Source organism: Cibotium barometz, chromosome 12, assembly GCF_041138505.1.
Source record: "Cibotium barometz isolate CiBa-2024 chromosome 12, ASM4113850v1, whole genome shotgun sequence".
Taxonomy (NCBI): domain Eukaryota; kingdom Viridiplantae; phylum Streptophyta; class Polypodiopsida; order Cyatheales; family Cibotiaceae; genus Cibotium; species Cibotium barometz.
Window position 1 is genome coordinate 12,739,749 of NC_141057.1, and position 14,560 is coordinate 12,754,308.

Below are 14,560 nucleotides of genomic sequence, written 5' to 3' on the forward strand. Positions count from 1 at the left end.
TAATGCACAGATGCTACGAACAGTGGTCATACGACATGTGGGAGCAAAAGTCTCATCAAAATCAATGCCCTTCTCTTGAGCATAACCTTTTGCAACAAGCCTAGCCTTATGGCGATCCACTATGCCATCAGGCTTACGCTTCAATTTGTATACCCACTTAGTGCCAATGGCCTTCTTGCCAGGGGGCAAGTCACATAAAGACCATGTACCATTCTTCATAATAGCATCGTATTCTGCTTGCATAGCAGCCATCCAATTTTCTGAACTTTGTGCCTCATCAAATGAAACAGGCTCACTTTCATCGCACATACTAGAAACAGCCAATGCATAACAATCTGACGCATAAGAGGCACCATGAGAGCCAGAACGAGTGCGACTAGACAAAGGGGCATCCAACTTGCTGTCACGCAAAGTCTGCACCAGCCATCTAGGCATATTCCTAGAGCCCTCAATCTCTTGTCTTTCATCCTCAAGTGCATCATGCACATCTGCATCAGATATAGGCTGATCTGTGCCATCATTTAAAACCTGCATAGGCTGAAAAACTGTCTCATGAGGTATTGCACTTGACTGTGCACCACTGAAAAGAGGCAACAATGTATCATAGACATCACGTGAGCTGATATCTGTCTCCTTAGTACATGAAACCAAGGGCTGAACTGCATCTTCCACAAATACAACATCACGGCTAACCAAAATGCGCTTTGTCTGTGGATGATACAAACGATAGCCTTTGCTCTCAGCACTATATCCAACAAAAATACATTTGACAGCTTTGTCATCCAATTTTCTGCGATGTTGCACAGGCACTAATGCATATGCCAGGCAACCAAAAACACGTAAATGGCCAACAGATGGCTTGCGGCCATGCCAAGCCTCATATGGAGTGACAACCTGTAATGCTTTGGTGGGACACCTGTTTAGTACATAAGTGGCACACATGACAGCCTCAAGCCAAAAACCATGTGGTAGACTTTGACTCTTAACCATACATCTTGCCATTTCCATGAGAGACCTGTTTTTTCTCTCAGCCACACCATTTTGCTGTGGTGTATACGGCACTGTACATTGGTGTTTTATCCCACGCTCAGCCAGAAATGCATTAAATTCTGAAGACATATACTCCCCCCCTCGATCTGAACGGAGGGTGCCCATCTTACTTTCTGACACATTTTCAGCCATAACCAAAAACTGTTTGAAGCACAAAAACACTTCGGACTTTGCCTTCAAAGGATATACCCATGCATGCCTGGTAAAATCATCAATGAAAGTCACGAAGTAAAGGTAGTTTCCAAATGATGGAGTTTGCATGGGACCACAAACATCACTGTGAACAAGCTGCAATCTGCGTTCAGCTCTCACTGATCCATCTTTGGGAAAGGAAGCACGCTGCATTTTACCCAATATACAGCCCTCGCAAACATGCTTGACAGGTGCCTCAAGCTTAGGCAAAGAAGACACCATTTCAGATTTCTGCAGGCGCAGCAAACTTGCAAAATTCAGATGACCAAAATGTGCATGCCACAGTTTTGCATCTGAAATAGCCTGCGTATCCATAATAGCACATGCTGAATCCTCTACACATTTGCCATCCATATTGAGCTTATACAGCCCTCGACATAGTGAACCAGATGCTACAATGATGTCACCACAAGAGAGATCATGAACAGTACATCTGTCATCACAAATTTTATAACCAAACCTGTTTTGGCAAATGCGGAGACTGACAGCAGATTCTTTTTGATCCCTGGCACATACAATGCATCAAAAAGTGTAAAGGTGTTGCAATTTGCAACATTCAGCACAATCTGTCCAACTCCTTTAACGGGATAAGAGGAGTTATTGGCACAAGTGACAGTATTCCCTGTGGGAGCAGACTCAAGGAAAGTGAAAAAACTGCGCTGCGAGGTGATATGCTTAGTGGCACCACTGTCAAAGTACCATACATCTGAATCTACTGCAGACATACATGTGTCATGCAAAGATGGGTCATAACTGCACTGCGCATTGAATGCCCATTCTGTATCTAGCACAACATTAGCAGATTCATTGTTAGAAGGAGAGGCATCTGCAACAGCCATACCAGCCTCTTTCTTCTTAGCCTCTTTCGCAGCCAGCTTAGGACACGCTTTGATGACATGATCATTTCCCTTACAGTACTTGCAAAATGTCTTCTGTTTGTCACCCTTCTTCTCATCTTTGTCTTCCTTCTTTGGTTGCGCAGCATTTGCAGATTTCTGCTTACTAGAAGAAAAGCCAGCTTTACCTTTCCCGCTTCTCTGACTAGCGACGAAAGCTTGATCTGCGACACGCATAATATTCCTGTTTTGCCTTGACTGGTCTTCTTGCAGCAAAACAGAAACTAACTCCTCAAATGATAAGGCATTGGGATTGCCTTTCATCATCAAGCGAAGAGTGGAAGCAAAACCCTGATAAGAATCTGGTAGACCATTCAAAACAGTCTGCACAAGTGAACTGTCTGACAGGATTTCATCTGCAGAAATGAGCTGCTCTTTGAAATCCTTGATCTTTGTCAAAAAGCTATCCATAGAATCACCTTCGTTCATATGCTCATTCTCCAACTGTTTTCGGAGATAAGCAACACGAGCCTCATTTCTTGCCTGATACAATGTGGCAAGTACATCCCAAGCATCCTTAGAAGTCCTGCAGGAGCGAATATGTGGGATAATGGTACGTTTGACAGACAGCGCAATCAAGGCATGAGCCTGCGCATCTCTACCATCCCAACGAATCTGCTCTGCTGAAAGTGGTGGTTCTCGAACAGCTGCTACAGCACTTGTGCCTGCACCATCATCAACAGTACCTGTTTCTGATGTGTTTGCAGCATTCCCAGCCACAATAGGACGTGCATCAATACCCTGCACAATGTTCCATAACCCCTTTGCTACCAATACATGTCGCATCATATATGCCCACAATGGATAGTTGGTGCCATCCAACTTATCCTCAGCAGCCAACATGCGGAATACATCATTGTTGTCAGCCATGGCCAATGACTGTACTACTAGATGTAAATGCTGTCTGTAAGAGGTAAACCTGTATAAAATCGACCTGTGCTATGTAGCACAGCCCAAAACAGACGAATGGGCACCTGTCCTGCAGATTTAAATCTTGACAGAAAATCTGCACAGTAGGACGATTTTGCCTGCGCAGTAATTGGAATGCAAAAACGGAGGGCGAAATGACGGCATATACTAACCTGCAGACGCTCGTGAAACCTCGTCGCAATCGGAGGAGATGAAGCGGCAGGTGCCGGTGATGCTGCCCGGGAGGAGGAAGCCTGCTCTGATACCAATTGTTGGAATTAGGGTTGCAGGAATGCACACACAACTTCAAGAAGATGAGAAAGCTTGAGCACAACACAGTAGTGTATTATGAGTGCCAAAAATGAAAGATAACGAGCCCTAGAAGATAATGGGCGTATATACAATGCACGGGGGAAAAAACCTCCTAGTGAGGGAAAAAGTGCCCCGGCGGTCCTAAGTGTGTTCACACACATCACTACTATAATATGGTAACACTTCATGTTCCAAACATAACAAAGAATCTGGTTTCAGTTGGCTAGATGATTGAGCAGGGTTTGCAGGTTCGGTTTAACCTTGATGGTTGTTATGTTGAAGACTTTAAAGACAAGTGCAGGTTGGTTGCAAAAAGCAACAGAGTGGGCAGAATGTTTACATTGAATGTAAACATGCCTGAAGTGAGTGTTGCGATGTTTGCAAATGGTTCAGGAATTGTTGCAAACACAGACATTTGGCATAAAAGAATTGGACATGTGAATGTGCAGAGAATGAAGTCTATGCAGACTAAAGGAATTGTGACAGGGCTGCCAAAGTTTAAAGTTGAAGGTACGCAGAAAATATGTGAAGCATGCCAATTTGGAAAGCAAACAAAGCATGTATTTCCACCTGACAGAAATGTGAGCAGAAATGCACTAGATGTTGTGCATTCAGATGTATGGGGTCCTACGAAAACCATGTCTATGGAAGGCTGTAGGTATTATGTGACATTTATTGATGACCACACAAGGAAAGTGTGGGTATACTTCATGAAGGAGAAGAGTGAGGTGTTCACTCATTTTCAGAATTTCAGAGTTATGGTTGAAAAGCAAACAGGGAAACATGTAAAGTGCCTAAGGTCAGATGGAGGGGGAGAGCCTTTTCTCTCTTTGAGGTACAAATCCCATATTAACATAGAAGTATGCTCTACCATTACAGTTGTAAAATATTTGTATAAGTATGTATACAAAGGACACGATAGAGCTACTATAGAGTTGCAAGACAGAAATGGGGTTATTGATGAGATTCGTCAATATTTGGAGGCCCAGTACGTTTCTACTTCAGAGGCATGCTGGCACATATATCAATATGATTTGCATGATGAAAAACCCGATATACAAAGGTTACATGTTTTCCAATGCATAATAATGTGCTTTTCAATGACCTGGATGACTTGCGTGATGTGACTAGTTGTGATAGAAACCAAAGAACATCTCTCACCAAATGGTTCAAAGCCAATCAATTGTATGCGGATGCAAATAGCTTACTGTATGTTGATTTTCCTTGCAAGTGGGTGTGGAATTCAGCTCTTCGCTCATGGACTAAAAGGAAAAGAGGTAATATGATTGGACGTATGTATAATGTTAGTCCGAGTGCAGGTGAGCAATATTACTTAACGGAGGCTGCTCACAGTGTGCAAAGGGTGCAAATCTTTTGAGGATTTGCGAATAGTGAATGGACATTTGTATCCATGTTTTAAGGTTGCATGTGAAGCCAGAGGGATGTTGGAGAGTGATGAGGAGTGATACATGTGTCTCCATGAAACAACAATTCAGAATACAGGATTCCAGTTGCGTCAACTGTTTGTCATTTATAATGATTTTTTGTGAGCCTATATACCCTGGGTAGCTTGTTGCCATAGATATAGGCAGTGATGTGTGTGAAAACACTTAGGACCGCCGGGGCACTTTTTCCCTCTTTAGGAAGTTTTTTCCCCCGGCTTGTATATACGCCCATCATTCTAGGGCTAACTTATCTTTATACATTGACACAATCTAATACACTTTGTGTTGTGTGCATTCTTGCTTCTTCTTCTCCAAGCTTTGTGTGCTTTCCTGCAACCCTAATTCCAACAATTGGTATCAGAGCAGGCATTGGCTCCCAGGGCTACACCACCAGCACCCTCCGACTCACGTTCTCCGATTGAGTTCTGCACAGGTGTTTTCGTCATTTTCTGCAGAAATTTCGACAGTGCAGTTTTCTGAAAAATAGGCATACATACTCTATTGTGGACCGTGCTACATAGCACGAGTTGTTTTCTGTTTAGTCTTTGCTTCATTACAGGCAACTTTTGCATCAGTTTCAATCAGTGGCCATGGTTGATAACATCAATGATGTATTTCGCATGTTGTCTGCTGAAGACAAACTGGATGGAGACAGCAACTACCCACTTTGGGCATACATGATGCAGCATGTTCTGGTTGCAAAAGGAGTGTGGAACATTGTGCAGGGTATGGATGTACGTCCAGGTTCTGTGGATATAGGATCTGTTGAGGATGTTGCAGGTTCTAGCAGCTCTACTGTTGCTGCTGTTTTACCCACTGCTGAACAAGCTCGTTGGGATGGTAAAGATGCGCAGGCTCATGCCTTGATTGCACTTTCTGTCAAACGTAACATCACCCCACATATTCGTTCAGCTAAAACAACAAAACAGGCTTGGGATATTCTAGCTGGTTTATATGCAGGTCGTTAACGAGGCAAAAATCGCTTACCTGTGTAAAGAGCTAGAATTGAAGATTATGCAGGAAGATGATGACATGAATGTTTTTCTTGCTGAGATTAAAGATCTCAAAGAACAGTTGATTTCTGCAGGTGAGATTATTCCTGATCATTCTCTTGTGCAGACTGTTCTTGATGCTTTACCTAAGACATATCAGACTTTTGCTTCCACGTGGAGACTTCTTAATGAGGACAGACCTAATGCTGTCAAGTATGATACTTTAGTCAACAAGTTCTTGCAAGAAGCGCAATCCAGGCAAAACAGGGCCAGGCAGCGTGCAGTTGATCAAGCATTTATTGCTGCCCAGCAGCAGAGAAAAAGTGGTAAGGCAGTCCCTTCCACTGTTTCTTCTCCTATTAGTAGGTCTGCAACTTCCTCTCCTTCCACAGGTAGCAACAATAAGTCTGAGAAGGCTCTTGATAAAGGCAAGAAAAAGACCAGGTACAACTATTGTAAGGCAAATGATCATGTCATTAAGAATTGCCCTAAGCTAAAGGCTAAAGAGGCAAAGAAGAAAGAGTCAAATGCAGCCACAACAGCGGATGCTTCTACAAATGCAGATTCTGCAAATGTTGTGCAGGATACAGAATGGGAGTTTAGCGTGTATTGCTAGTATGACCCATCTGTACATGATGCATGTTTGGCAGTTTCTGTTGACTCTCATGTATGGTATTTTGACAGTGGTGCTACAAAGCACATTACCTCGCATCGTGATATGTTCACTTCTCTTAAGGCTATCCCTAATGGGAATACTGTCACATGTGCCAATAATGCTTCTTACCCAGTGAAGGGCGTTGGTAAAATTATGCTTACTGCTGCAAATGGCAGCGTTTTCACACTTTCAGATGCTTTGTATGTGCCAGGGATAAAGAAGAATCTATTGTCTGTCTCTGCACGCTTGCTAGACTTGGATTTGTAGTCAAATTTGTGGATGACAGATGTACTGTTCATGATTTGACTTCTGGTGATACGATTATTGCATCTGGCACCTTGTTTCGTGGGCTATATAGGCTCAATTCTTATGACAAGTGTGTGGAAGATTCAGCAAATGCAGTTTCTAATGAAAATGCAGTTTCTGATGAAAAGGCAGTTTCTGATGCAAAACTATGGCATGCTCATTTTGGTCATCTGAACTTTGCTAGTTTGTTGCGTTTGCAGAAATTTGATATGGTTGCTTCATTGCCCCCTCTTGAGGCACCATTGAAACATGTTTATGAAGGCTGTATTTTGGGCAAAATGCAGCGTTCTGCATTTCCAAAGGATGGTTCTGTGCAGGCCACTCGCAAATTGCAACTTGTACATAGTGATGTATGTGGGCCTATGCAAACTCCATCATTTGGTAAACACTTTTACTTCGTGACTTTCATTGATGATTACTCAAGGCATGCATGGGTATATCCACTAAAGGCAAAGTCCGAAGTGTTTTTGTGCTTCAAACTGTTATTTCTTATGGTTGAAAATGTATCCAATTGTACTGTGGGCACCCTCCGTTCTGATCGAGGAGGGGAGTACATGTCTAAAGAGTTTGATGCATTTCTGGCTAGTCGTGGGATAAAACACCAATGTACAGTGCCATATACCCCTCAGCAAAATGGTGTTGCTCAGAGAAAAAATAGGTCAGTTATGGAGATGGCACAATGTATGGTCAAGAGCCAAGCTTTGCCACATGCGTTTTGGCTTGAGGCTGTCATGTGTGCTGCATACGTACTCAACAAGTGTTCCACTAAAGCCTTGCAGTCTATTACTCCAATGAAGCTTGGCATGGCAGGAAGCCTTCTATTAGTCACTTACGTGTCTTTGGTTGCTTGGCCTATGCTTTAGTGCCTGTGCAACAACGCAAAAAATTGGATGATAAGGCTGTCAAATGCATTTTTGTTGGTTACAGTGCTGAGAGCAAGGGTTACAGATTATATCATCTGCAATCAAAGCGTATCTTGATTAGTCGAGATGTTGTTTTTGTGGAAGATGCTGTGCAGCCTTTGTTATCATGTACCAAAGAGACAGGTGTGAGCTCATGGGATGTATTTGATACGCTGTTGCCTCTGTTTACAGGTGAAAATTCAAATGTAAGTCCTAATGAGGCAAATATTCAGCCTATGCAGATTTCAAACGACATCATAGATCAGTCTATTTCTGATGCAGATTTACAGGATGTAATTCATGAGGATAGGGCTGAAAATGAACAGGCTAGAGGTATGCCTAAATGGCTGGTGCAAACCTTGCGCTTTACAATGCCTTGCGCTTTACAATGCCTAAATGGCTGGTGCAAACCTTGCGCTTTACAATGCCTTGCTATCTCGATTGCGTGGAGAGAAGCACGTTGCCTTGGCATGTGCATCGTCTAGAATAGCCACATTGTTACTCTCAAATGGTCGTACAGCTCACTCATGTTTCAAAATCCCATTGGTACTCAATGCTTCTAGCACATGTGGAATTAAAGCTAATAGTCCATAAGCGGAGATGTTGAAGCTTGCAAGGTTAATCGTTTGGGATGAGGCTCCAATGATGCATAGGCACGCATATGAAGCACTGGACAGGACATTGAAGGACATTATGCGAAGTGATACAGTGTTTGTTGGAAAAGTTATGCTCTTTGGTGGTGACTTCAGGCAAATCTTACCGGTTGTGCCAAAGGGATCGCGCGAGGACATTGTTGATGCAACGTTATGCCGGTCACATATTTGGAGATATGTGAGTGTATTAAAGCTCACCCAAAACATGCGAGTTAGACAGAGTGCTTTGAGGAAGCACAGGATGATGATCATTGGGTGCATGCTATGCAAGATGAGTATAACTCTATACTCAAAAATAACACCTGGTATTTAACAGATCCACCTCATGACAAGAAGGCCATTGGTACTAAGTGGGTTACAAGTTAAAATGCAAAGAAGATGGTACTAAGGGGTATGCCCAGCAAAAGGGCATTGATTATGATGAGACCTTTGCACCCACATCTCGTATGACTACCATTAGGTGTCTCATTGCTTTGGCAGCACATCATGGGTGGAATGTACATCACTTGGACATTAAGACTGCATTCTTGAACGGTGATTTACATGAGGAGATGTATGTATCATAGCCTCTTGGTTTTGTTGTGAAAGGAGAAGAGTCTAAAGTATGCAGGTTGAAAAAGGATCTTTATGGCCTTAAACAGGCTCCTAGAGCATGGTATGAGAAGATTCATACATTCTTGGTTGTAAATGATTTTTGCAACAATCCAACAGAGAGTACCCTCTATGTGAAGAGGAGTAAGGACACATTTTGGTCATCGTTCTATACATTAATGACATGCTACTCATAGGACTCGATATAGATTAGATTTCAACCTTTAAGGCTGATTTGCAGTCTTCATTTGAGATGTTAGATTTGGCACCATTGTATTACTATTTGGGGATTCAGTTTATGCAGCGCAATGATGGCATTGTTATGCTACTGCAAATATACACAGAAGCTATTGAAGAGGTTTAATCTTGAAGACTGTAAACCTATGGAGACAGGTACTCGACTTAGTCTTCAAGATGCAGGAGACTCTTTTGATGCTAGTTTGTATCAGCAGGCTGTGGGATCCCTTCTTTATGTATGCAACACAAGGCCAAATATACAGTATGCAGTCTCACAGTTGAGCAGATTTATGCATAGCCCAGGTATGAAGCATTGGCAGGCTGTTAAGCAAGTTTTCCATTCTATTTACAGGGCACTCAATATTTTGGATTGTTTTATCCAAAAGGGGGTGAGTCACAGTTGCATGCTTTTAGTGATTCAGATTGGGCTGGATGTTATGACACACAAGTGTCCACTAGTGGGTTTTGCTTTCGCCTTGGTGATTCATGTATATCATGGATCAACAAGAAGCAGCCTATAGTGGCCACTTCCAGCTGTGAAACTGAGTACAGGGCAGCTTTTACAACTATAGTTGAGTGTGTGTGGCTCAGACGTCTTATGGCTGATTTAGGTGTTATTGTCTAGCACTACTATTTTCATTGATAGCCAGAGCGCATTAGCATTTGGCGATGAGGAACCCAGTGTTTCATGCTCGCACTAAGCACATTGAGGTGCATTACCACTATGTCAGGGAAAGACTCTCTACAACAAATAGAGATCAGCTTGGTCTATGTGCCTGCACATGACAACATGGCATATTTATTCATAAAGGCTCTTTCTCGTAAAAAGTTTGAAGCTTTTCGTAAAGCTTTGGACTTAGTGCCTTTTCAGGATTGATCGGCCATACCCTATACATGTTCACATCATCACTCCAGGGGGAATTTGTAGCATTATATGGTAGTGATGGGTGGTTGCAGGATTAGGGTGCCCAGTTTTGTCCACTCAAGCACCTTGTAAACAGTAAAAAAAATAAGGCATTTGTTTATCTTTAGTGGCCAATTTCTCCTAGCTAACGAAGGAATTTCTTTTTAAGTTCTTTTGTTGGAACATCACATGTAAAGTTGGGAATATAGCTACATAATCTGATTAAGCATTAGGTAGTCGAAAGTCCTCATTTCCTTAGGTACAAATTCAATGTATACACTCTATCCCCTAAATTCGGATTGATTCCATAAAATGCTAATATCTTTTACATATAAACTCATATGAGATTCCCACTTTGGACCTTAGATCTTCACAAAATATAGAGCTTAACTTGATTTTTTGAGAATATTTTAAGCTATTTTCTATATTTCTTTAAATATTTCAAGGTCTTTAAAGTGTTATAATATATGCCACTTTTTGCACCCACAATAACTACCACTTAAAATGCTCAATCTTGTAGATCAAAAGAGTGGTAGATAGTGAGACATTAGTAGAATGTTGTGGTTAGTCGAAATTGCAAATTCAATGGTTGGATTTTTAATGATCTCTTTTTCAAAATTCTTCCATGTTATTAGAAGGCCTACAAATATTAATAATCTAATTAATAAAATTATGTTTTTGATGTAAATAATCTAAAACCTATAGGGACTAGTGTACTTGTAACGTTGTATCTATGAAAAAATGTTGGATCACTTTAAGTACAAAAATATTTTTTTTAATCATTTCATCATATTTTTTATTAATTTTGATAAATTAGACTAAGTTGTATTAATTTAAGTTATATTGGGTTAATTTGAGTTCATGTGTATTTTCTATTAGTTTCTTGATCTCATTTGAAGTACCTTACCCCCCCAAAATTTGCTCTCCAGGCATTGTCCTAGTCCAGCATAAACTGGACAAAACTGGACACCATGATCTTGCAACAACCCTGGTGTGTGTGAATACACTTCGGACCACCGGGGTACTTTTTCCCTCATTAGGAGTTCCCCCCCCCGGTTGCATATGTGCACCCTCTTATCTACTCATTTTGGGGTGTGTACTTATCTTTTGTATCTGGCACACATTTGTTCATTCTAATCTAGTGAGTTTGTGTGCTCTCAAGCTTCTCTATCTTGTGTGTGTGTGTGTGCATTGTTGCAACCCTAACCCTAATTCCAACAAAATATACAAAACATGATTTTCAAGTGAATTCTATACATTTCAGTGCCTGCGGCCCAAAGGTGGTGAAAATGATGTGGTGGTCAGCAACAATCAACGCCATAGAGGTCTCCTGCAAGAGTTAATATACCCCTCTTCCTAATGTAGATTCTTTCCTTGGAATATGTTGGTGAAGACAAGTTAAGGCCATCAATAGGAAGGTGATGATAGTTGAAGGCCAAGTGTTGGATACCTGCGTGAAAAATAAATCAGCCGGTAAAGAGTTCTTTATAACAATAAGATAAAATATGGTTATGCATACATTTTTTATTTTTTATTTTTTTAAATGCATGGGTTAACTTTAAGTTGTTCTACAAAGAGGAAAGGTAAGGCTAATTTAACTCAGAGATTAGTAATAAGCCTATCTATACCTAAACTAGTCTACAAAGAGGAAAGGTAAGGCTAATTTAACTCATAGATTAGTAATTTAACTCAGAGATTAGTAATAAGCCTATCTATACCTAAACTAGTCTTAGTCATATGCGCACGGTAATGGTTCAGTCTCAAGTTACACAGGCTTTAGTGAAAAGTGCTAAGTTAAAAGGTGTTTTTTTCTTTTGGATTAGTAATTATAATATAAGGGATAAGGCACCAACCCATGGAGACTAAGGCAATGGTTAAGAGACGTCCGCTAGAGTATCTAAGGACCATTAGGAATCTCCTAATACGGTGATGGTTATTATTAGTTTTTTTACGACACAAGGTCCTACCCCATAAGAAACAAGGCATTGGTCTCAAGTTACCGCATCACTAGTAACCCAGAGTCCTACCAAGATCCTATATGGCGATAGTTATCTTCTTTGTCTTTTTTGTGTGTTTTTTTTATTTTGGCCTTTTCTCTCTTTTTTATTTGTTTATCTTTTCACCTACAACTAAGCTAAAAGGTCACTAAAAGTTGAGTGGGAGTATTTTGCATACTCCATCGCGGCATAATTTAAGGTCAATCTCATAGATACGTAGGAACATTACTAAGTCTAAGAAAGAATATGGCCTTAAAGTTTCTCTAACTGGCACTTAGAAAGAAAATTTTACCTAGTCGTCACTCATAAGGTCTTTTAGTTCTATGAATGCATGTAATGATGTGAAAGAACAGTTTCAAAGTTAAGAGTGAGTCAACAACAGGTGGAAAAGTTCAGTCCATATCGAGGTTGCACATCCACTGTAAGTTGTAAATCTAGATCTAGTCTGCACGACTACACCTTAATTGCCTTTAATTCAAACTCATCTAGCAAGCTCATCATCAAATAACCATAGCTCGTACGCTCAACATCACTATGTTGATTTTCTCTCTCAATAGGGTTTTCTAAAAGATAACCTTCAGCTAGATGGGAAGGAAATGGTCTCTGTGCATCTTGGCTATGAAAAGGCATAGGTACTATAGGTAAGTGAGCTAAGTATCTACCGCTCGCTAAGCTATCAAGGAAATAACCCACCATGCTCTAGAAGGGCCAAGGGGTCAGTAACATTATCTCATAGAATGACGGTGTAAGTCCATAAGTTCTTGCCCTCCTCCCTTGCTCTGCAAGCTCTTCCTGTGTATTTCTTACTTAATGGGGTCCTCTCACTGGGTAAAGTACACTCACATCATCATGTCGTTGTGGTGTCTCTCCTACCATGGACTATAATAGTCTTGTCCCATAGTGCCTAAAATAGGTTCTATAGTGCCAAAATAAGTAAGATGCTGCGTACAACATGTGACACTCACATGTAAAACATGGTGCAAGGGGAGGAAAATGTAGGTAGAATAGGTCCACAAAGGTGGCTCCACAACATCACTCCCCTAGTGGTGCATAAAAATAGTTAAGCTGCCCTTGATAGTACCATTCTAGATAATCTGGGTCCAAAAAAAGTCACTCATATCAATCCACGAAAAGTCCATGCTCACCACCTGTAGTCACAGCAGAGTCATACTTCACTCTCTTATTTTAACATATGCTCCTTATCATTATCTTTTTTTTTTTTAAATTATGGTTAGTTGGATGTTTAGTATGTGTATAGGCGTTATATCAATGTACATGTTGGTGCAAGCTATATTGTAATGGGGTAGCTTTTTCCAACAGGCTCCCTCCTGATATGGACATGAAATTTTTCAAGGAGCAAGGCATGGGGGTAAAGATTTAAGATTTATGGGAACACCTCCTTCTTACAGGTCATCCTTGGACTTCACGAAGGCTTATGTAAGCTTTCTGGAGACATCCTCTCCAGCTTTTATCTTGGACTTCACGAAGGCTTATGTAAGCTTTCTGGAGACATCCTCTCCAGCTTTTATCCAGTTGGGACCCTTGCTTTTTGGGACACAGTTGGTTGTTGATGTTGTTGAGTAATTGAGGAATAAAGGTGGTAATAGTGTCTGTGAATGATGAGGCTATAGACATTTGCATCCTCTTCAGCACCCAAATCCATGTGTTACCCTCATAGTATCCTTGAGCTTCAAGAAGACGAGTTGGAATCCATCAAGTGGTAACCTATGGTTTGGATTTATTTTTGTTATGACGGGACCTTTTGGGTTTCTTTATAAGTAGGTTGGTGATTGAGAACTAGTGGAGAGGCTTTAGTAGGGACCCACTTAAGGGCAGGTTGTGGCTTTCTATGATGCTAATGCCCTACTGGTAGTTAGTTCAGTATGGAGGTATATACAAATGTGGAGCTTGAAGATGAAGAACCTTGTGGTGGTGAAGTGGATGTCGATGGGGAGGGAATGGCATGGGATCGTGTCACCTGTGAAGGCTTTGTTACTGCAGCATTCAAATGCTTGTTGGTCCAATGCATTTGATGTGGAGGCAATGTTCATGGAGTATAAAAGTGTAGCATTAGATTTTTTTTCCATTGTGACACTCCTTGTGGGCCAAGTTGATTCTGCAGTGAGCCGTTATCATCCAGGTCCATCCAAGCATGACATTTTCTTTTAAAGTTCCTAACGGGCATGACCAAAAAGCTAATAACCAAGTGCCCGTTATCACCATAGATGATAGTTCTATGCAAACCAAGTACTTTGGTATTTCAAACCAAGTACTTTGGTATTCTTGGCACTTATACCCTCTATTCTCATGTTTGACTTTTCAAGTTGAGGTTTACCCACTTGATTTCATGTAGCAAAGGAGAGTAGATATGACTAGCACATTGTGAGGGAAATCTTGAGCCCAATCCAAACACAATGTATAGGAAGATGAAATGTATATAAGATGGTGTGTAGAGGATCCTAAGTGGAAAAAGTGACGTGTGGCAACCAAGTGTAAAGGTGCAAGTGCGTGAATGAAAG